We start from the raw sequence: 25940 nt of genomic DNA on the forward strand, positions 1-25940 counted from the left end.
GATAAACAGGCTGAGAAAGAAATTAGGGAAATGACACCATTCACAATAGTGATAAATAACATAAAATTAACTCTAACCAAGCAAATCAAAGATCTGTATGGCAAGAACTTCAAGTCTCTGAAGAAAGAAATTGAAGAATATCTCAGAAGATGGATAGAATTTCCATGGTCATGGATTGGCAGGATTAATATAGTAAAAACGGTCATTTTGCCAAAGCAATCAACAGAGTCAGTGTAATCCCCATCAAATTTCCGACTCAATTCTTCATAGAGTTAGAAAGAGCAATTTGCAAATTCACTTGGAATAAAAATACAAAAACAAAAAGAACAAAAAAAAAAAAAACAAAAACAAAAAACAAAAACCCAGAATAGTGAAAACTATCCTTCACAACAAAACAACTTCTGAGGGAATCACCATCCCTCCCTCAAACCATATTACAGTGAAATAGTGATTAAAGAAAACTGTATAATATTGGTATAGAGAAGGTGGTGCTGGTCAGTGTAATAGAATTGAACACCCAGAAATGATTCCACACACCTATGGTCATTTGCTCTTTGAGAAAGTTGCAAAAATCATCCCGTGGAAAACAGAATTTGCAACAAATGGTTCTGGTTCAACTGAAGGTCAGCATGTAGAAGAATGCCAATCAACCCACTCTTATCTCCTGTACAAAGTTCAAATCCAAGTGTATCAAGGCCCTCCACATAAAACCAGATACACTGAATCCAATAGAAGAAAAAGTGGGGTAGAGCCTTGAACACAAAGGCACAGGGAAAAATTTCCTGAACAGAACACCAATGGCTTATTCTCTAAGAACAAGAATTGACAAAAAGGACCTCATAAAACTCGAAAGCTTCTGTAAGGCAAAGGACACTGTCATTAGGGCAAAACAGCAACCAACAAATTGGGAAAAGATCTTTACCAATCCTACATCTGATAGATGGCTAATATCCAATATATACAAAGAACTCAAGAAATTAAATTCCAGAGAGCTACATAACCCTATTAAAAATGGGATACAGAACTAAACAAAGAATTCACAGCTGAGCAATATAGAATGGCTGAGAATCACCTAAAAAATGTTCAACATCATTAGTCATCAGGGAAAAGCAAATTAAAACAATCCTGAGATTCTACCTCACACTAGTCAGAAAGGCTAAGATCAAAAACTCAGGTGACAACCAATGCTGGTAAGGATGTGGAGAAAGAGGAACACTCCTCCACTGTTGGTGGGATTGCAGACTGGTACAACCGCTCTGGAAATCAGTCTGGAGGTTCCTCGGAATATTGGACATTCCACTACTTGAGGACCCAGCTATACCTTTTCTTGGCATATACCCAAATGATGCTCCAATACACAACAAAGATATAGGCTCCACCGTGTTAATAGCTACCTTATTTATAATAGCCAGTAGCTGAAAAGAATCCGGATGACCTTCAACAGAGGAATGGATACAGAAAATGTGGTACATTTATACAATGGAGTACTACTCAATTATTAAAAACAAGGACTTTATGAAATTCATAGGCAAATGGATGGAACTAGAAAATATTATCCTGAGTCAGGTAACACAATCACAAAATACACACATGCCATGTAGTCACTGATAAGTGGATATTAGCCCAAACGTTCAGATTTCCAAAGATACAATCCATATGAAGCTCAAGAATTAGGACAACGAAAGTATGGATGCTTCAGTCCTTCTTAGAAGGGGGAACAACATGCATAGAAGCAAATATGGAGACAAATTTGGGAGAAGAGACTCAAGGAAAGGCCATCCAAGAGACTGCCCCACCTGAGAATCCAGCCCATATACATACAGCCACCAAACCCAGACAATATTGCTGATGCCAAGAAGTACATGCTGACAGGAGCCTGATATAACTGTCTCCTTGAAGGCTCAGCCAGAGCATGAAAAATACAGAGACAGATGCTCACAGCCATCCACTGAACTCATAAAAGGTTCCCCAATGGAGGAGTTAAAGAAAGGATTGAGTCAACCCCATAAAAACAGAAATATCAACCAACCAGAGCTCCAGGGACTAAAGCACTACGCAAAGCATATACATGGACAAACCCATGGCTCCAGCTGCATGTGTAGCAGAAGATGGCCTTTTTGGGCACCAATGGGAGGAGAAGCCGTTGGTCTTCTCAATGCTAGATGCCCCTGTATAGGGGAACTTCAGGGCAGGGATGCAGGAAGGGGTGGTTGATTGGGAGGGGGAACTCCTTTGTAGAAGAAAGGGAAGCTGAATAGAATAGGGAGGTTTAAGGAAGGAAACAGGGAAAGGGGATAACATTTGAAATGTAAATAAAAAAGATCCAATTAAAAAATTTCAGTGCTGTAAACAAAGGTGTCAAAAACTTCAACTTGCTTGGTATGTTGAGCTCTCCTTTCCCTGAGAGACTTTGTTCCTAAACATAAAATAGATTCTCACTAAAGAAAGCACCTACAACACTCTCTATGCTCCCTGCCTCTCATACACAAAACTGCAATAAAAGGTTTTGGATTACTGAGTTTTTTCTTTCACTAAACAAGATCGCTCTGGTAAATAATCTAATCTACATGGACTCATTTCTGTAGTCTGGAACAGTCATTCTTTCTTTCTTTACTTACTTAACATAAGAGATTTGTGTGAGTATACAATGAAGAAATGTATAAAAATGATTAGTAAAGCATAACAGAATCAGGACTAATAACATTTGATCCATAGAAAATTACTACGTATTATAGAATGAATAAGAATAACAGCATAGATTAGTGTGTTCTTGACCCATAAAGAATGACACTACTAGGAGGTGTGGCCTTCTTGTTGGAATAGATGTGGCTTTGTTGGAGGAATCATATGAATGTGGTGGTGGGCTTTAAGGTCTCACATGCTCAAGCCAGTCCTAGTGTGGCAGTCCCCTTCTGCTGTTGGTGGATCGAGATGTAGAACTGTCAGATACCTATACAGTACTGTGCTTCCTACCAAGATTATGAACTAAAGCTCTGAACTAACCCAGCGCATAGCAAATGCTTTCCCTTTTCAGAGTTACTATATGGCCTTATCTGGCATCAATGGGTCCTATGTAGGCTTGGTGCTCCAGCATAAGGGAATGTAAAGCAATGAGGCAGGAGTGGGTGGGTGGGGGTGCCCCCTCTTAGAAGCAGGGTTGGCAGTTGGAATAGGGAGTTTTCAAGAGGAAATGGGAAAGGGGATAACATTTGAAATGTAAATAAATAAAATAACCAATAAAATTTTTTAAAAAGAGCAAAACAAAGTAGCTTAAAATGAGAAAAATATCCTTGCCATCTATACTTCTGACAGGGAGGAGTTATATCAAAAATACACAAAAATGTAAGTATCATGAAAAGAAATAACACACTAAAATAATGGTACATGGAATTACACACAGATTTCTCAAAAGACAACACACAACTGTTTGGGGAAATGAATTTTGTTTTTCAACATTCAAAAACCTTAGCCACCACTGAAATGTAAACTAAAACTATTTTGAGGTTTTATGACATTCTTGTCATAATGTCATAAGAGCAGAAAATAAAAGAATGTAAATATTGGCATGGATATGGAGAAATACTTCTTCACTCTCAGAGTTCAAACTAGTGCTGCCCCTATGGAAATAAGTGTAGATGTTCCTCTAGCAGCTCAAAATAGATGTGTCACACGTTCCAGCCTTAACACTCCTGAACATAACACAAAGAACTGTATATTCTATTGCAGATGTGTCTTCCCATCAGTTTTTATTGGTTGTCTTTGCACAACAACCAGTGAAGTGAAAATAGCCAATGTTTCCCCATAAAATGATGAATAGATAATACAATATATTACATTTCAAATAGAATATAATTATTCTTTAAATGAGATGAAATTAGGAAATTCATAGCTAATGGGTAGAGTTGGAAAAAACATTCTCAGTGGAGTAACACTGAGATAGAAAGATGCAGTATTTTTTGTTTCTTTTGAAACAAAATGAACTTGAAATGTCAGATACTTATGACAAATTTGAATACTAATAAAGGTCAGAAATGTGTAAGGGTTAATGAGTGTTGGTTTTAATGGGACAGAAGATATAACTTAGTAGTATAAGAGATCAATGCAATAAAAAGTGCGAAATCATGTAAAGGAGCAGACAGCGGAGGTTACAGAAGTGAATATAGGGAGTAATATTAACATTAAAGACCTGTTAAAGTGCCACATAGAAACCTACTCTCTATATACTTTTTTAAAATACATGTATAAAGAGAATAAATGGAGTTACCTTGTAATACAACAGGGATAACAATGTCACTACAATATCCCAGAGGCTAAAAATTTAAAAGTACATAGTAATATTAAGATATTTTAGTAAATACACAAATACTTTCAGAGCATGTATATTTTATTATACTGAACCTCTTTATGAATACTTAAACATGTTTATTTTCTTTTTATTATGTTATTACCACAAACCATGAGGAACAAGGTTAATATATGAAGCTACCTTATACTTCTGCTATATTTTTCTCCTAAATTATTTAAAAATTGGTGTTAGGATTTTCAATTTTTCTTTCTTTACATTTTAAGTTACATATTAATAAACTTTTATCTTAGTCTCAGGATTCACTGACATTTGTAAGTCCCCATTGTCCTGTACTCTCTGAAAGAGCAGTGTATGACACCATGATGTAGTACACCTTAACATTAATATTTTCTTGCCTGATATAATAATAAGAATAACGTGTGCTTTAAGATCAAGGAAAATATGTATATTTAAGCTTGTGTCTGACAGTTGCAAAAATTAACTTGTCATCCCAGATTGTTTGCATGGCAGTAACTGAGGCTAAATAAATCCCCAAATAATACCTTTTGACAGACAAGGAATTAGGGAAGGAAGCAGAGACTCCTACCATAAACTCCGTTACTTTGGAAAGAAAACATCAATAAAAATTTAAAGGGAACATAAACATTGCGTTCAGTTGCAGCTTTAACTCACTTAACAAGGCTGTAGATTTATCATTTATGCATAACTATTAAGGTAATCACCAAATACCAAACCAATAAGATGAAGGCAGCATATTTTCAATTATAGTCTTAAAGGTGAAAATGAATAAAATTGACTATTTTCAACAATACATCCATTTACCTGACTTTTATCTAGAAATTTTATAAAGTTACATTTCCTAAGATGTATGATAAAAAGAGAAAAATATAAATGAATGTGTTCATACATCTACACACCTTATAAAATTGCTTCCTGAAATAAAGATTAACACATCAGTTACTCAGCCAAAAATGAACTGAAATCACATGCACACACATGCAAACAAATACACACTACATTTGTAGCAATATGCCAAACGTATTTGTAATTTGGTAAATGTATGGACTTAATTTTTGCTGATGATCTTATTTATTGTGTGTCATATGAATGTGTCCTCCTATGCTTTATGTGTTGAACCCATTGTGAGACATTCCGTGGATTGAGTTCAATAAGATTGTCATATTTAGAGATAGATTTATACTAGAGGATGCAAACAAGATAAAAAATATCAAGCTAGAACATTCTTTCCTAATTTTGGTGGGTTTATAAGAAGTAGAATGCTGAAGAGTCACACATGTGTGATCTTCCTGTCCCATGCAATGCCCCTGCCATCCAAGTAGTCTGGAAATAAAGAAGCTCTCACTAGGTATGTCTCATCATATTTGGCATATTATGGAATATTTTTGTTTATGATTATTCAGTCACTAACGTTTGGCATTAGAAAAAGAAAAAAGGGTGAAGGCAATGAATATACTTTTTTGTTTTATTTTCCATTTTTATTTAATTGGGTATTTCTTATTTACATTTCAAATGTTATTCCCTTTCCTGATTTTCTGTCCATCAGCCTGCACACCCCTCACCCTCCTCTGGTATAAGGATGTTCCCCTCCCCCAACCACACCCCCTTACCTCTCCCCCTCAACGATGTCCTAAACTGGGGGTCCAACCTTGGCAGGACCAAGGGCTTCCCCTCCCACTGGTGCCCCAACAAGGCTATTCACTGCTACATATGCAGTTGGAGCCCTGGGTCAGTTCATGTATAGTTTTTGGGTTCTGGTTTACTCCCAAGAAGCTCTGGTTGATTGGCAATGTTGTTTTTATGGGGTTGCAAGCCGCTTCACCTCTTTCAGTCCTTTTTCTAATTCCTCCAACAGGGGTCCCGTTCTCAATTCAGTGGTTTGCTGCTAGCATTCACCTCTTTATTTGACATGTTCTGGCTGTATTTCTCAGGAGAGATCTATATCGGGTTTTAGTCAGCATGCACTTCTTAGCTTCATTCCTCTAATCTAGTTTTGGTGGCTGTATATATAGGGGTACACACACACACACACACACACACACACACACACACACACACATATATATATATATATATATATATATATGGAGTTTGAAAGAAGAAAAAGGTAGTTGAAATAGGTAATTAAAATCTCCAAACATTAAATAATTAAAAGAAAAAAATGGGAAGAAGGAAAGGTACAAGTTTAATGTTATAATAATATTTTAATAAAAAATAATTTAAAATGTAGGGGACAGGATTCAGCTTGATAGAGGAGCCAAGGATACCATGAGAAGACCTACAGGGTCAAATAACCTGGGCCCAGGGAGGGGATCATAGAGACTGAACTACCAACTGAAGAGCTTTCAGGGCCTTGACAGAGAGACCCATACATATCTGTAGCAGATGAGTAGTTTGGTATTTATTTTGTTCCATTAACAACTAGAGCAGGGCCTGTCTCTGTCTCTCCTGCCTGCCTTTTGATCCTTTTTCCCTAGTTAAGATGCATGGTTGGGCTTTAGTAAGAGAGCATGCACTTAGTCCTACTGTAACTTGGTGTCCTAAGGTGGTATAGTACCAAAAGGGGGTTCCCTTTTTCTGAAGAGAAGGGGAGAGAATAATGCAGGAAAGAGATTTATAAGATTACAATTTAAGAAAAACACAATTTCGCTCATTCAAATGACACAATTTTATTTGGTCATTAAACAAAATAAAAACATTTGAGTGTAATACATAATTATACTAAGAAACATTCTCTTTTGAGGTGCCAAATAAAATCCAAGGTGTTTTAGACAATACAAGTGCTCTAAAGACATATTTTATCCCATTTTTTTCTTTGTCTTCCTTGACATAACATAAATGAAAATCAATTTAAAGAAGCCAAGACAGATGTTTTCATAATAGAAGAAAATAGGAAACCTGAAAGTCTCTGAAATGACTATCTACTTTTTACATTGACAGTAAATGAAGTTTAAAAAATATAATCATCAGAACATCCCGAAGTGCGGGCAATCCTGAGACTGAAGGGCAGGACAGACTGCCTCTTCTGCCCAACTTTGACCACATCCCTGGCCCAAGAAGAAATGTCATAGTGACTCTGGACACAGGAATATAGGAGCAGTCAGCTGCAGGAACCGGTCAAACAGTGCCCTACACCCAAATCCTATGGTGTGGGAGGGAGATAGACCCTCGGAAGTATGGTAAATCATAAGAAACCAGAGGAGGCTATTCTCTGCCCACATTCCCGATTCAAGAGGAAAATGCCTAGTGCCATCTGTGCCCCCTGCGCACAGGGATGTAAGAGCAGTAGGGGAAGGACCCTTCCAGTTGCTGCCCTCGCCAGGAGCTGAAAGTCAGCTGCCAGGAGCGACTACAGGCCTGAGAGCAGAACACTGTTCCAATAAATGGCTGAAAGAAAACAGGAAAGCAGGTCTTCAGGAGTGCTGACACAAAAGCACACAGGAGGGTCAAGCCACCATCAGAAATAGCAAGGCAAGCTAAGACCAGAGACAACCTGATGGCAAGAGGCAAGCACAGGAACTCAAGCAACAGAAACCAAGATTATTTGGCAACATCAGAGTCTGGTTCTCCCACCAAAGCAAACACTGGATATCCAAACATACCAGAAAAGGAAGTTTAGATTTAAAATCCAATTTTATCATGATGATAGAGAACTGTAAGAAAATCATAAATAACATCCTTAAGGAAATACAGTACAACACATGTAAACAAATAGAAGCCCTTAAAGAGAAAATACAAAAATTCCTTAAAGAACTACAGGAAAACACAACCAAACAGGACAAGGAAATGAACAAAACCATCCAGGAGTTAAAAATGGAAATAGAAACAATAAAGAAAGCACAAAGGGAGACAAACCTGGAGATAGAAAACTTAGGGAAGAGATCAGGAGTCAGAGATGCGAGCATCACCAACAAAATACAAGAGACAGAAGAGAGAATCTCAGGAGCAAAAGATACCATAGAAAACACCGACACAACTGTCAAAGATAACATAAAATGGAAAAAGCTCCTAGCTCAAAACATCCAGGAATTCTGATACAGTGAGAAGATCAAAGCTAAGGATGATAGCTACAGAAGAAAGTGAAGTCTCCCAACTTAAAGGGCCAGTAAATATCTTCAACAAAATCATTGAACTAAACTTCCCTAACCAAAAGAAAGAGATGCTTACAAACATACACGAAGCCTACAGAACTCCAAATAGATTGGACCAGAAAAGAAATTCCTCCTGTCACATAATAGTCAAAACACCAAATACACAAAACACAGAAAGAATATTAAAAGCAGTAAGGGGAAAACGTCAAGTAACATATAAAAGCAGACCTACAGAAATATACCAGACTTCTCATCAAAGACTATGAAAGCCAGAAGATCCTGGACAGATGTCATACAGATGCTAAGAGAACACAAATGACTGCCGAGGCTACTATATCCAGCAAAACTATCTATTAGCATTGAGGGAAAAACCAAGATATTCCATGACAAAACCAAATTTACACAATACCTTTCTACAAATCCAGCCCTACAAGGGAGAATAAATGGGAAAGCACAGCACAAGGAGGTAAACTACACCCTAGATAAAGAAATAAAGTAATCTTCTTGCAACAAAACCAAAAGAAGAGAAGCACACAAACATAATCTCACCTCCAAATATGAAAATAACAGAAAACAATGAACAATATTCCTTAATATCTCTCAACATCAATGGACTCAATTCCTCAATAAAAAGACATAGATTAACAGACTGGAAGCAGAAAGAGGACCCAGTATTTTGCTGCCTACACGAAACACACCTCAGTGATAAAAACAGACACTACCTCAGAGTAAAAGGCTGGAAAACCTCTTTCCAATCAAATGGTGTGAAGAAGCAAGCTGAAGTGGCCATTCTAATATAGCATAAAATCGACTTTCAACCAAAAAGTCATCAAAAAAGGTAAGGAAGGACACTTCATTTCCATCAAAGGAAAAATCCACCAAGATGAACTCTCAATCCTAAATATCTATGCTCCAAATACAAGGAAACCCACATACAAAAAAGAAATCTTACTAAAGCTCAAAGCACATATTGCACTTCACACAATAATAGTAGGAGATTTCAACAACCCAGTCTCATCAATGGACAGATCATGGAAACAGAAAATAAACAGAGACCTAGAGAGACCAACAAAAGTTATGAAACAAATGGACTTAACTGATACTTATAGAACATTCCACTCTAAAACCATAGGATATACCTTCTTCTCACCACCTCATGGTACCTTCTTCAAAAGTAACCATATAATTGGTCACAAAACAGGCCTCAACAGATACAGAAAGATAAAAATAATCCCATGCATCCTATCAGATAACCATGGACTAAGGCTAGTCTTCAATAACAACAATAACTACAGAATGCCCACATATACATGGAAGTTGAACAATGCTCTACTCAATAATAACCAGGTCAAGGAAGAAATAAAGAAAGAAATTAACGACTTCTTAGAATTTAATTAAAATGAAGGTACAATATACCCAAACTTATAGGACAAATGAAAGCTGTGCTAAGAGGGAAACTCATAGCTCTGAGTTCCTGCAGAAACAAATAGGAGAGAGCATATGTCAGCAGCTTGACAGCACACCTAAAAGCTCTAGAACAAAAAGAAGCAAATACACCCAGGAGGAGTAGAAGGCAGGAAATAATCAAACTCAGAGCTGAAATCAACCAAGTAGAAACAAAAAGGACTATACAAAGAATCAACAGAGCCAAAAACTTATTCTTTGACAAAATGAACAAGGTAGATAAACCCAAAGTCAGACTGACCAGAGGATACAGAGAGTGTGTCCAAATTAACAAATAAGTAATGAAAAGGTAGACATAACAAAAGAATCTGAGGAAACTCAAAAAATTATCAGATCCTACTAGAACAGCCTTTATTCAGCAAAACTTGAAATTCTGGTGGAAATGGACAATTAACTAGAAAAATACCAGGAACCAAAGTTAAATCAGAAACAGATAAACTATCTAAACAACCCCATAATTCCAAAAGAAATAGAAGCAGTCATTAAAAGTCTCCCAACCAAAAAGGGCCCATGACCAGATGGGTTTTGTACAGAATTCTGTCAGACCTTCATAAAAGACCTCAAACCAATATTGTCCAAACTGTTCAACAAAATAGAAACAGGTGGAGCACTGCCAAATTCCTTATATGAAGCCATATTTACTCTTATACCTAAACCACACAAAGACTCAAAAAAGAACAAGAACTTCAGACCAATTTCACTTATTAATATTGATGCAAAAATACTCAATAAAATTCTTGCAAACTGAATCCAAGAACACGTCAAAACAAACATATATGATGATCAAGTAGGCTTCATCCCAAGTATGCAGGGATGGTTCAATATACTGAAAACCAGCAACGTAATCCACGATATAAACAAAATCAAAGATAAAAACTACATGATCATTTCATTAGATGCTGAGAAAGCATTTGACAATATTCAACAACCCTTCGTGATAAAAGTGCTGGGAAGAAGAGAAGTTCACGGTCCACTCCTAAGCATATTAAAAGCCATATAAAGCAAATCAGTAGCTAACATTAAACTAAATGGAGTGAAACTTGAAGCAATCCCACTAAAAATCATGGACTAGATGAGTCTGCCCACTCTCTCCCTATATCTTATGAATAGTTCTCAAAGTCCTAGCCAGAGCAATCAAACAACAAAAGGAGGCCAAAGGGATACAAATGGGAAGGGAAGAAGTCAAAATATCACTATTTGCAGATGATATGGTAGTATAATTATGTGACCCCAAGAGTTCCACCAGAGAACTACTAAGCATGATAAACAATTTCAACAAAGTGGCTGGGTATAAAATTAACTCAAACAAATCAGTAGCCTTCCTCTACTCCAAAGGATAAACAGGCTGAGGAAGAAATTATCAAAATGATACCCTCATAATAAGGCCAAATAATATAAACAAATCTTCCTATAATTATATACGTATAATTACATTTTATTATATATACTTAACTGCTGTTGCCTCTTTCTCTTCCTCTTCCTTTTTCTCTTCTTCTTCTTCTTCCTCTTCTTCTGTTAGCATCTAAGCACATTTTCAAGTGTACTGTTGTACCTATTGATTCTTCTCAGTTAGGACCTGGCTTTTGTTATCTGTAGCCATTTTCTGCTGTATAGGCTAAGCCTTAAAAGGTCTCAGGCCATCACCAACTGGAAAGAATATGGCAGTCTCTCATGCTGTGAGCTGTTGGCAGACTTCTCAGTGGGTGTTTACATGCTGCTGCTACAGTGTCTGACCTGAGAAACTATAGTCTCTGCCCAGCAAGAAGTGCCTGGAATTGCATGAGAGACTGATGCATACATCAGGCATTCACCAGCTGAGGCAGCTGCTCACAGGCCCTGTTTAAATACTCAGCAGCCAGCCACAGCCTTGTTTCACAGTAGGGACTCGAATGGAGCAGCTTTAGACCTCTGTGCAGTTTCCAGCTCTCATTGTTTGCTGGCTCATGTGGCCAGCTGGACTTTAGCTGCTCTGTTCACAGAGCACTCTGCCTTTTCAGTGCCATTTCAGGCTCTAAGCCTGAATTCTGTGCCCAGTGTCTGGTGTGTTATTTATAAGGGAGGGCTTTCTTACCCACACATAAGATTCCCAAAATAATAATCCTGAGACATCTTATATATGAATAAATGTCTAAATCAATAGCTTTGGCTCTGTTCCTTGACTCTTACATTAATAATATTTATTTTACTGTGAGTCAAGTCATATGGCTGGTTTCTTGGTCATCAGTTTCTTATGAGTATTTTCTGTGTCTAGGCGAATCTCCTGTGCCTGTTTTCCCAGAATTCCTCTCACTGTGGAGGAATTTCCACCTCCCTCTTTTCTCCCCATGCTAATAGAAAAATTGCAATTTTTATCAACAGGAGATGCTTCCATACAGAGCAAGAGATTTTTTTCTACAGAGATCTACTTTTCTTCTCTTCTCTTTTTGGTGTTCTGTGTGTTTCCTGTATATGCATGCCTATGTCTTCGCTCAGTCCGGAAAGTTTTGTTGTTGTTGTTATTGTTATTGTTGTTGTTGTTGTTTATTTGTTTGGCGTTTATTTTTCTATACTTCTGTTTAGGACCTGCTCTATGCCACTGGACTGTGACTATTTTCTCTTAGTTGCATTTCTGTTTATTTCTGTCTAGATCCTTTGAAGCCTATCTTCTGGTTGATCTGTTCACGTTTTATGGTTTTTCTTTTATTTTTCTGTTTTCTAGCTGCATTATTGAATTTTTCACTTTTGTCTTCATTTCAGATTGAATCTTCTTCAAAATCCTCTTTATTGACATTAATTTTCAAGTCCTGGATTGTCTTTGTCGTTTCCATCATGCTTATGTTTCCTTGGGCGGTCCAGGTGTTTATTCTCCTTAAGTTCTGCCTCCTTAATTTACCAAGTTTTTTTTTGTTTGTTTAAATTCCTTGAACTCTTTGATGAATTTTATGACTATTCTCTTAATTTCTGTGTCCTGAGTTTCATCACACAATAGAGGCTCTTGATCTACCATGTTCATCACTATTCTGTTCATAAAAATCAGATATTGAAAATAGTTGAGTTGTTTTTCAACAGATGAATGGATACAGAATGAATATCACTCAGTTATTAAATAATGGGATTGTAAGATTCACAAATAAATGGATATTTGTAGGAAATAGTCATACCAAGTTAATTAGCTCAGTAACAGAAAATTAAATACATCCCAAGTAGTTAGGCTGTCACAGAATGTTAAATATGTTATATAGTCATTTATGTGTAGACGTTGTTGTCTTGGATTAGCAAGCAACAATTCATACAACCACAGAATTTCGCTACTTATTAAGAGTGCAGAAGGAAGGAATGGGTCTTCCTAGTTAGGGGTATATCTAAACAAGTTATCAACAAGATAGGCTACAATAGGAACTGCTAAATAACCCAAGTTATTATCAAAGTTCCTGGTGGCATTCAGCAAAATGACTGACAGTAAGAAGTGATCCTGGTCTTGATCTTTCAGTTTGGGGAGAATGTATGTATGAGACTACCAGGAGAATCATCAAGCTAGACCATGACAAATCAATACCAGATCAATACTTGGACTACTTCTGGTTGGTTGGTTCCTGAAGAGTACCAGGCAGATTCCTGATGGAGACACTGAGAATTATATATTGGATCTGACTGAGTAGAGACAATGGATCTTGTGTGTCTCAAATATTTAATTATATGTTTATATTGTTTGGAGACTTTTGTGTACCTCCTTTAAAATGGTTTTGTTTTATTTTATGTTTTGTGTTCTTTTAGTTTTATATCTTTTATGTGTAAATGCATTTTTGCCTACACAAATATCTGTGCACTACGTGTGTCTGGCACCCTCAAGAAAAGCCATTGGATCCCCTGGAATAATAGTTACAAAAGGTTATGCGTTTCCATATTTATGTTGAGAACATAATCTTCATCAACTGTGTGAGCAACCACGGCTCTTAACCATTGAGTCATCTCTCCAAGTGCATAAAGTGATTTATAATATGCAACTGGTTTTTCCAAATTAAGCTATGAGTTACAAAAACTTTTATCTCTGTTCATTTTATATTTGTGCAACAGAAAAAGATTCAATTCTCCTTAAAAAAATTTAATATTCTATGTAGTTCTGAAAATGCTTTGATGAATAAAGACATGAAAAGGAAAAGGTGCTTTAATCTCTCACTATTTTGCCCATGATGTGTGACACCTGGGTGAAATGAAAAGAATCCTAAATTCCATCATTTTTAATTAAATGACAATTCATAAAAAGGACAAAATAATGTATTGTTAAAAATATTAGACAGGTATTTTTAGATAGTAATGAAACTTCTCATTCAGAGAACCTTGATTCCTTGCTTCTCTCTCTCTCTCTCTCTCTCTCTCTCTCTCTCTCTCTCTCTCTCTTTCTCTCTCTCTCTCTCCTATACATGCATGGACACATGCATGCAAATGTTCGTGTGTGTGTGTGTGTGTGTGTGTGTGTGTGTGTGTGTGTGTGTGTTCATAAGAATGCAGGAACAGATGTGAAAGTCTGCAAACGTGTAAATGGGCTAGTGGAAGGCACCATTCCATGTCATCAATCACATTTATTTTTATTTTTGGCAGGACTCTCACTTACTGTGCACTTTATAGGTCAGGTTGGCTCATGACTAAACCTGGAAAGATCCTTATTTCTGCATCTCCTACAACAGGGGTCAAGAGAGTATCATACTGTAATAACTTTTGAAAGTTTGTTCTTTTGTTTCTTTAAATGTTATAGAAATTGTCTATATGAGTGCAAACTAATCACTTTACTGACTATGATATTTTTCCAGACTGAGAAATTATAATTATACAATTACATGTGTTACAAAAAGCCACATCACTTAAGGGAATATAAAAGCTTCAACACCCAATAGCAAGATAATAACTATTTATGCTAAATCCAGTTAAAGGGCCATAGTCATGAAAAGAAGTGGAGCTAGTCAAATGCAATAGACATTACACAGGCACAACCAAACCTCTTAAAATAAATGCAACCGTATACAATCATTATTGTTAAGATAAGGATGTTCTATAAATGCAAATTAGCCCTAGATAAATAGAGCTGAAAAGAAAGAAAATAAACTTGTGGAGAATGACAACACCATGGCATAATAAAATTCACCTCTATTGCCAGATGTCAGTATATTGAATTTAAATACACATCCCTTCTCCTTGAAATAAATGTCAAAATCCAATTGAGACTACTAAGAAGTACACATACACACACACACACACACACACACACACACACAAATGTAGAAGAGTTACGGTACATTAGGATATCAATATATACCCTCAAAATAGGAAATCCCTACCACTTATCAGTCCCTGAAGGAGGAACATTGAGCAGGTTAATCAATCATACCTTAAACACAATATTCTTATGGTCAGTTCACCTAGCCCTATCATATAAGAAAATTAAACATAAGGAAATATTCCTGTTTTCTGTAGATGTATAAGCCTCTTTGTTTCAGCTGCTGTTGTGAAGGCTGAAAAAGTTATACAAACCTTTCAATGACTGCACATTCTCGAAAGAATTTCCCAATATATGTTTTGACTATAAACAATAAAACAATTTTCTGAAACAGAAAGTCTAGTAGAAAAAGAGCAATAGACAACCATCTGGAAGCATGAATAAGAGCTTAGCAATTTCTAGGCCATCTTCTCTTTACGTCTTTACCTGCTTTTCAAGACCACTCCAAGGCATTCCTAGCTCAGCAACTACAGAAGCATTGGACATCCTAATTGTCAGTGTTGAGATGTGGAATGTACTTTAATGTTGTTAGTCCTTGAAAGGGAATAATTGTAAGTAAGTGTGAGTCATCCCACATGATAGAGGACATTAAAAGGGACTAAAATATTCATACTTTTATTTTCTGCTGAAGAGGAATTCATGCACATTATTTCAGTGGAATTACGGGGCATACATTTTCACTAAGTATGATCACTCACAATGATTTGTTCATTTTAGAAAATATTTCACAGATTTATCCCTACTTTTCTGCTGTTTTTGGCTCCCTCTACAATATTACGGTAAGCTGTCCTTTCAGTATTCTTGAGACAGATGCCACATAAGAAAGCTACTGGAGAAATGACAGGAAATATTAAGTTGTTAAATGTGTGCTTTTGCTCAATTGATCTTTCTTCTTGTGCCTTAGTACAGTCAATTATATCTTACTGTCTTCCTTAAGTGGGAAGAGGATCTACAGCTAAGGCTTGCACATTCATTCAGACTGCCCCTTGTGGTCTTGAGTAGGTTAATGTATGTTTCCACCTTTTTTTTTCCTTGTGATAAAGGAAATCTCATGAATGTAAACCCTTTTCCAGTCACAGTGCTAGATTTCTAGATTGCTGAAATTTAGATGTTTATTTCTTTGAGTTTTTTCCCCCCATTACATTAAAAATAGATTCTGTTCTATTATATCGTGATTATAGTTTCCCCTCCTACGTCTTACACTTCCTCCCCACCTCTGTTCCACTTTGGATCTACTCCTTTCCTGTCTCTCATTAGAAAATAACTGAATTTTAAGATATGACAATGAGCCATGACAAAATAAAATATAATAAGTTAAAGCAAGAATAATCATATTGTATTTAGAGAAGGCAACCCAACAGAAAGAAAGAGTCCAAATAGTAGGAGCACAAATCAGAGAACCACTCATACTGTCAGGAGTCTCATAAACATATAAAGCTAAAGGCTATAATATCTACACAAAGGACTTAGTATAGAAACATATGTAGGCTCTTTGTTTATTCTTTCAGTCTCTGTGTCTTCATATTAAACTTGCTCAATTTGTTCTCCTGGTATTCTAAATCAGAAAGCAGAAATATAGAGGTAGACCTCTGCAATACTTCAATTGATGTTTGGACTGTTGAGAGAGATTCCTCTACCTGAAGCAAACATAACACGACTTGTGATTTATTTAATCATAAATGTTAAGAATTGAAATGGCATCTTGGTGCATTTTTCCTGTGACGAGTATGTAGTATCCTTCCCTATTACTTTTGAAGAATTTTGGTTTGAAGTGTATTTTGGTAAAAATGTTAAAATGGGTACCTTAGATTATTGGGTACCCTAGCTCCTCTTCCACAGGTTAGGATGTGACCACAGGTCACATAGGCTCAAGACAGATCAGTCATAGAAACAGGACCATGCCCCTGAATATGTAGATAAGGTCTTCCCAATCTCTCAGGCTAAACCAATAGGAAGTACCCGCTCTCAGACACTCACCTATCCAAAAAACTATTCAACTGTCATGTTCAAATTAAAAGTTTGCAGGAATTATTCCATCGTCTGAGAGCTTCTTGCTTAAGAGCTGTTACACCTCCACTTGAGGAAGAGATCCGCTCTCCCGGAAATCTCCACCAGAAGCTCCCCTGCACCTCTCAACTGGCTAGTCTTTAGTCTCCTGCTGGCTCAGACCAGCCTGAGCAACCAAAGAGGCAAGCTGACTCAGAAAGGAGAAAGACTGGCAGCTGGGAGCAGAAGAAGCTGTTCCCACTCCCTTCCCGAGTTCTATCTCCACCTCACATAATCCAGTACACTTAAGTGGGCCAGCGAGCTCCATGAAGAGCCCCCCGGGTGCCAGAGCCCTACAGACATCCATATCAGGCTCCTGTCAGCAAGCACTTCATTGTAAACCAAGCAATAGTGACTTGGTTTGGTGTTTGCATACATGATGGGTCCCCAGGTGGGGCAGTCTCTGGATGGCCTTTCCTTCAGTCTCTGTTCCACTCATTGTCCCTGTAACTTTTCCCATGAGTATTTTGTTCCCCCGTCTAAGAAGGACTAATACTTTTTCCTTCTTATTGAGCTTCATATATTCTCTGAATTGTATCTTGGGCATCCCGAGACTTTGGGGTAATATCCACTTATCACTGAGTGCATACTATGTGTGTTCTTTTGTGACTGGATAACCTCACTCAATAAGTACATCTCGGTTTTTTCTAACTTCTGGCTATTGTAAATAAGGCTATTATGAACATAGTGAAGCATATGTCCTTGTTACATGATAGAACATCTTTTGGGTATCTGCCCAGGAGTGGTATAGCTGGGTCTCCAGGTAGCACAATGTTAAATTTTCTGGGGAACCACCAGACTGATTTCCAAAGTGGTTGTACCAGCTTGCAATCCCACCAACTATGGAGGAGTGTTGTGCTTTCTCCACGTCCTATACAGCATCTGCTGTCAGATGAGGTTTTGGACTTAGCCATTATGACTGATGTGAGGTGGAATCTCAGGGTTGTTTTGGTTTGCATTTCCCTAATGACTAAATATGTTGAACATTTCTTTAGGTGATTCTTTGCTATTCAATATTCCTCAGTTGAGAATTTTTTGTGTATATCTGTACCCCATTTTTAAATAGGATTATTTGGTACTCTGGAGTTAACTTCTTGAGTTTTTTGGAAATACTGGATATTAACCCTCTACCAGATGTAGGAATAGTGAAAATCTCCCAATCTGTTAGTGGCTTTTTCTCCTATTGTCCTTTTCCTTATAGAAGCTTTGCAATTTTAGGAGCTCCCACTAGTCAATTCTTGATCTTAATGCCTAAGTCAATAGTTTTCTTTTCAGGAAAAATTCCCCTCTGCCTATGTGTTCCAGACTCTTCCCCACTTTCTCTTTTGTTGGATTCAGTGCATCTGATTTTATATGGCTGTCTTTGATACACTTGGATTTGAGTTTTGTACAAGGAAATAAGAATGGGTCGATATTCATTCTTATACATGCTGACCTCCACTTGAACCAGAACCCTTTGTTGAAAATACTGTATTTTTTTTTCTTTTTGGAATGGCAAAAGCCAAGTGATCATAGCTATCATAGCTGTATGGACTCATTTCTGAATCTTCATTTCTATTCCATTGATTTACTCGCTTGACTCTGTACCAATACCATACAGTTTTATCACCATTGTTCTGTAATACAGCTTGAGGTGCCCCAGAAGTTCTTTATTGTTGAAAACAGTTTTTCCTATACTGGGACTTTGTTATTCCAAATGAACTTGCAAATTGTACATTCTAACTCTATAAAGAATTGAGTTGGAATTTTGATGGGGATTGCATTGACTTTGTAGAATCCTTTCAAAAATAGGGTCACTTTTAGTGTGTTTATTCTGCCAAACCATGAGCATGGGAGTTCTTACCATTTTCTGAGATATTCTTTGATTCCTTTCTTCAGAGACTTGAAGTTTGTGTCAAATAGAGCTTCCTTTGCTTGGTTAGAGTCACACCAAGATATTTTTTATTATTTTTTTTGCTATTGTAGAAGGCATTATTTCCTCCTTGGCCTGTTAGTGCTTTGAGAAAAGGAAGTCTACTAATTTGTTTGAGTTAATTTTATATCCAGCCACTTTGCTGAAATTGTTTTTCATGTTTAGGAGTTCTCTAATGAACTTTTTTGGGTCAAGAAAGTATACTGTCACATCATCTACAAATAGTAATATTTTGACTTATTTCTTTCCACTTTGTATCTCTTTGACCTATTTTATTGTCTAATTTCTCTGGCTAGGATTTTACACACTATATTTAATAGGTAGGAAAAGAATGGGCAACACTGTCTAGTCCTTGATTTTAGTGGGATTGCTTCAAGTTTCTTTCCATTTTGTTGGATGTTGGCTATTGATTGGCTGTATATTGTTTCTGCTATGTTTAGGTATGGGCCTTGAAATTCCTGCTCATTCCAAGACTTTTATCCTGAAGGGAGGGGATAAATTTTGTCAAATATTTCTCAGCATTTAATGAGAGGACTTTGTGAGTTTTTTCTTTGAGATTTTTATAGAGTGGCTTAAGTTGATGGATCTATGTATATTGAGCTATCCCTGCTTTCCTGGGATGAAGCCTACTTGAGCATGTTGAATGATTATTTTAATGTGTTTTTGGATTTGATTTGCAAGAATTTTATTGAGTATTTTTGCATTGATATTCATAAGGGAAATTGGACTGAAATTTTATTTCTTTGGAGAGTTTTATATGGTTCAGTTATGACTTCATAATAAGAATTGGGTAGTGTTCCTTCTGTTTCTATTTTGTGGAACAGTTTGAAGAGTATTGGTATTTTACATTCTTTAAATATCTGCTAGAATTCAGCACTAATGAAATGTGGTCCTGGGTTTTTTGGTTGGAAAAGTTTTAATGACTGCTTCTATTTCTTTAGAAGTTATGGGGAGGTATAGATGGTATATCTGATCTTGTTTTATCTTTGGTACCTGATATTGGTCTAGAATATTATCCATTTCCTCCTGATTTTCCAGATTTTTAGAGTATAGGTTTTTGTAGTTATATCTGATATCTTTGGGAATTACCTCAGATTATATTGTTATGTCTTCCTTTTCATTTCTGATTTTATTATTTGGGTAATGTCTCTGTGCCCTCTGGCTAGTCTGGCTAAATGTTTATATATCTTGTTGATTTTCTCAAAAACAAAAACAAAAACAAAAATACCACAGTTCCTCCTGATTTTGTTAATTCTTTGTATGGTTCTTTTTTCCTCTAGTTGGTTGATTTAAGCTCTGAGTTTCATTATTTCCTTCTGTCCACTTCTCTTCAATGTATTTCCTTCTTTCTGTTCTAGATGTTTCATGTGTGCTGTCAAACTGCTAGTATATGCTCTCTCTAGTTTCTTTTTGGAGGCACTCAGAGCTTTGAATTTTCATCTTACCGCTGCTTTCTTTGTATTCTATAAGTTTAGGTGGGTTTTGCTTTTATTTTCATTAAATTCTAAAAATGTTTTAATGTCTTTCTTTATTTCTTCCTGGCCAAGTTATCAGTGTGTAAAACCTTGTTCAGTTTCCATGTATATATGGGCTTTCTGGGTTTTTGTTGTTGTTCTTTGTTTGTTTGTTTGTTTGTTTTTGCTTTTAATTTTGAAGACCTGCCTTAGTCCTTAGTCCGTGGAGATCTCATAGGATGCATCGGCATATTTCAATCTTTTCAGAACCGTTGAGGCCTGTTTTGTGACCAATTATATGGTCAGTTTTGGAGAAGGTGCCATGAGGTGCTGAGAACAGGTTATTTTCTTTTGTTCTAGCATGAAATGTTCTAAAGATTCTGTTAAATCTATTTGGTTCATAACTTCTGTTTGTTTCCCTCTGTCTCTGTTTAGTTTCTCTTTCTATGGTCTGTCCATTTATAAAAATGTTGTGCTGAAGTCTCCTACTATTAATCTGTGTGGGGCTTGTATGTTTGGAGCTTTAGTAAAGTTTCTTTAATGAATGTGGGTATCATTGCATTTAGATAATATGTGTTCAGACCTGATAGTTCATATTGGTAGATTTTTCTTTTGATGAGTATGAAGTATCCTTCCTTAACTTTGCAGATAATTTTTATTGAAGTTTATTTTATTCAATATTAGAATGGCTAATATTAGAATACAAGAATGCTTGATTCTTGGCACCGTTTGCTTGGATTTTTTTCCCAGTCCTTTAGTCTTAGATAATGTCTACCTTTGTCACTAAGGTGTGTTTCCTGCGTTCAGCAAAATGCTGAGTCCTGTTTACATATTCAGTCTGGTAGTCTATGTCTTCTTATTGGGACATTGAGTCCATTTATGTTAAAATATAATAAGGAACAGTGATTGCTGTTCCTGTTATTTTTGTTGTTAAAAGTGGAATTATGTTTATGTGGCTATCTTTTTTTTTTGGTTTTTTTGAAAGAAGAATAATTTCTTGCTTTTTCTAGGGTGTAGTTTCCTTCCCTGTGTTGGAGTTTTCCATCCTTTGTAGGGCTGAATTTGTGGAAAGATATTGGAAAGAAATTTGATTTTCTCATGCAAAATCTTGGTTTCTCCACCTATGGTAATTGAGAGATTTGCTGGGCTGGCATTTGTGTTCTCCTAAGGTCTCTATGACATTGTTTCAGTATCTTCTAGCTTTTATATTCTCTGTTGAGATGTCTCATGTAATTCCAAAAGGTCTGCCTTAATACGTTCCTTGGCCTTTTCCCCTTACTGCTTTTAATATTCTTTCTTTGTTTTGTGTATTTGCTGTTTTGACTATTATGTGACAGGAAGAATTTCTTTTCTGGTCCAATCTGTTTGCAGTTCTGTAGGCTTCTTGTATGTTCATGAGCATATCTTTCTTTAAGGAAGTTTTCATCCATAATTTTGTTGAAGATTTTTCCTGCCCCTTTAACTTGGGAGTCTTATTGCTATTCAATATCTATTATTCTTAGGTTATGTGGTCCCATTGTGTCCTGGATTTCCTGCATGTTTTGGGTTAGGAGCTTTTTCCTTTTTTGTATTTTCTTAGACTCTGGTGTCAATGTTATTTATGGTATCTTCCACCCCTGAAATTCTCTCTTCAGTCCCTTGTATTCTGTTGGTGAGGCTAATCTGTCTATGACTTCTAATCTCTTTCCTGGATCTTCTATCTCCAGGGTTGTCTGTCTGCGATTTCTTTATTGTTTTAATTTTTGTTTTTAGATCCTGGATAGTTTTGTTCAATTCCTTTTCCTATTTGGTTGCATTTTTCTGTAACTCTTTGAGGGATATTTGTTTTCTTCTTTGGTGGTTTCTACTTGTTTACCTGTGTTCTCCAGTATTTCTGTAAGGGAGTTATTTATGTCCTTCTAAAAGTATTCCATCATCATCATGAGATGTAATTTTAAATCCAAATCTTGCTTTGCTGGTGTGTTGGGTTATCCAGTATTTTCTTTGGTGGAAGAACTGGGCTCTGATGATGATAAGTAATTTTGGTTTCTGTTGCTTACGTTCCTGTGCTTGCCTCTCAACATCTGGTTATCTTTGTTGTTAGTTGGTCATGCTGTTTCTGACTGGAGCTTGTCCTTACTGTGGTACTGTGAGATTGTGACCTTAGGAGTAAGAACACTCATGTGAGACCAGCTCTCTCAGGGCAGGCTTTGGGTCAGCTGGGCTATGAGACAGACTTAGCTCTGGGTGCAGGTGGAGACGTGAAGGATCCTGTTCCAGGCTGCTAGGTAGTTACTGTGCCCTATACACTCCTAGTGTGTCACTCATTGGACAGTTAGTTGAGCGAAAGTGGATCTCACTTTTGGACTTTGGAGTAAGAGAACTCTTGGGAGACCAGTTCTCTATTGGCAGGTTTCTGGTTCAGAGGGCTATTCGACAGCCTTACCATTGGGTCCAGATGGCAATAGGAAGCCTTTCTGTGACCTTTGTTATTATATTTCTATTGTTTCTTTAATGAGACAGGTTCTCTCATGCATGTCTATTTTCTGTCCATGAACCTTGTCTTTATTATTACTTTCAGGGATTTATTAATTCCCTCTTTAAGTACTTCTACCATTTTCATATAGTTCAGTTTAAGGTCTGTTTTGTTCATGTTGCATCTGTTTAAATACTCATGGCCTGGTGTGGAAAGATAATTATTATTGACTATGTTTTTATTCAACCATCTTGTCATCTGTTTTGGGGATGATTTTAAATCTACGTGCTAATTTCTGGGTTTGTCTTTGTTTGGTGTGTGTTTTATTCCTAAGTTTGTATTTTCTTGTAGTATTTTTGAGGCTTGTGATGGGTATGAGGGATCTTTTCTCCTGGCTGACTCATCTGGTGTGTTCATAGGGTTTTCCTGCTAATATTGGATGCTGGAATGCTGTAATGATTTGGAGAAGTTCTTTGTGTTCTGTTGGGTATAGGTTCTGATGGAAAATTTTCGTTTCATAGGGCTTGGTATAAAACTTGGGGTGGAGTCGGATTCTGGAGCAGTAGGAAAGGTATCAATCTTTCCCCTACTTCCCTACTTATGGCTGTGTAGCATAAGCCCCAGGGTTATCAGGGAATGCCTGCTTGTGTCTGAAGCTGGAACAATGCAGAAAGATAGAGAAGGAAGATTAAAAGGGAAAGATCTGTTTGTTGGTGTTTTTCTTACTCCCTCAGCATTATCTTTGGCATGTCAGAAGTTTTTCTTCAAGAAAATATAGTTGGTAATTTATCTATCTTCATGATTTATTTTTTCGATAATATTGTTGGAAACAATCATCCCCAAGCTAAAAATCATCTAGAAAAATCCCTTTTCTTTTTATTTGCTTTTATTTTCAGACCCTGTGATTAGGACTTTCGTTTTTTCAAAAGACATTAGACATCCATTCTCCATTTCCTTCTCTTATTTTTTAAAGGAATTTTTCCAAATATCACAACTATATTTATGAAAACAAATGTCCTCTGCAGATAGCGATATATTTTGGCATGCTTGTAATGCATGACTCTTGAAAAATATATTCAAGAGAAGGGCAGAAGTATTAACATATGAAGCACAGACTTGGCAATTGTGTGCAATTCAGTCACTCCCTGAAGCCCTCTGTCTCAAAATCAAGAATCAAATGGCTGTTCTTTTTTCATTATAATTGTCCTTTCAAATAGATATAAATCTCATATTAAAGGGTCCCATATGGTTCATAATTATAGAGCAGAGTTCATTATCATTACCCATAAAGACACAATATATGATTCCTACTACAATTATTACAGGGTCCATAAGTCCTATTACAATTTGAATGTGAAGTTTGTTCCCAGGTTCATGGCTTGGGTGCTTCTTTACCAGGTGAGAAATTATATGGGTTTCTGCTTTCTAAAGTGTGGATGCCATCACTATATATTCTATTTTACAAATTTAATGTGATTTACAGTTATATGTTTCTCAGTACATCAGTTTTCATAAATTTGAAGAAGATGCTCAGAATTATACTTTGGGAATTTTGATCTTCTATAACTTCAGACTTTAAAAAATTATAATTAAGGTAATTCTAATATTTTAATATTTAAATGTTTTTTTTTTAACTTTTGGGATGTGACTTTCATGATGTTGGGTCCAAGCTCAACATGTTTCAGAATTGCATGTGACTTATATATTCAAAAATTCTATTGTTGAACAGATTTACTTTTCATGAATCTGTGTGATGATGACTAGTCTTGGTCAAATCCGGTTGACTGTTTAAATTTTCTTATTTCACAGAAGTCTTCATATTCTTCTACAACCATCTATTTTCCAAGACCACACTGATTACTGTAGAATTATAATATACTGCACATCAATTTATATTAGTGCAGCAATATTAAACTTGGTTAAGTTTGAATGGAAGAGGTATAAATGAAGTCATATCAAGCAGTTCTAAAATGACAGACATTAAATAGTATAGATATGAGCTATTTGTTTCTAAATATAACAATATTACCAAATATAAACATGTTATTGATAGAAAAAAATGAAAATCAATTATACTGTAGTCCTTTGTCACAATTATAATTAATGTCTAGAGATACATATTCATTCTAATAGTCAATGGAAGACAGATGCTCTTATACATTCCCATTTTTTATCATATATGCCAGTTAAGATCTTCAATTTTATTTTAAGAAGCTACCAGAGATAAGAAAGAGATTTTTTTTAAATATCTAAGCATAGAAATTATGGTTTCTAGTATTTAAGACATCCTGTCAAGTTTACAAATCCTCCCTCATATTCCACAGGCTACTTGCAAACTGCATACCATAAGGATGACATCAAAAAGAATTTGCAGGAGTGGCGTACAAATGCATACTTGCCGATTTTGCTTCATTGCTTTATTTTGAAATTTGGAGGCATAGAACTAATAAGTATTGCATAATAAATGAGGAACAAATTGAAGTGTGACTACAGCATGTGAAAATCTTTGGTGCATAAAACTTTCAACATGACACATCCATATTTGCAATTTATTGCATCCAAAATTTAGTTACTCTGGCAAGCATATTCTAAACAGAAGTTTTAGAAACTCTAAAAGTTCCATGAGTGAGAAAACAAGCATTCACCATTAATAAATCATAGCTCTGTCATGAATAAAAATGTCTCATAACAATCATTTTATAATAATAAACAGATAAAATATACTTAGCCATGGAAATTGGAGATACTTGAAAGAAGTTTAGTAATATTTTGGGTAGTTTTAATAACTAAGAACATGATATAGTTCAAAATTTAAAAAATGAATTCACGGGATTATATTGAGACACATTTTTGAGAACATTTTACTCTGAATATGGGAATAATGCTTATGTACAAAATTATTTGAATAAAATACAAATTGGTGACAAAGGATACAAATGTTAA

The sequence above is a fragment of the Rattus rattus genome, chromosome 1, assembly GCF_011064425.1.
Source record: "Rattus rattus isolate New Zealand chromosome 1, Rrattus_CSIRO_v1, whole genome shotgun sequence".
In the NCBI taxonomy this organism is placed as follows: domain Eukaryota; kingdom Metazoa; phylum Chordata; class Mammalia; order Rodentia; family Muridae; genus Rattus; species Rattus rattus.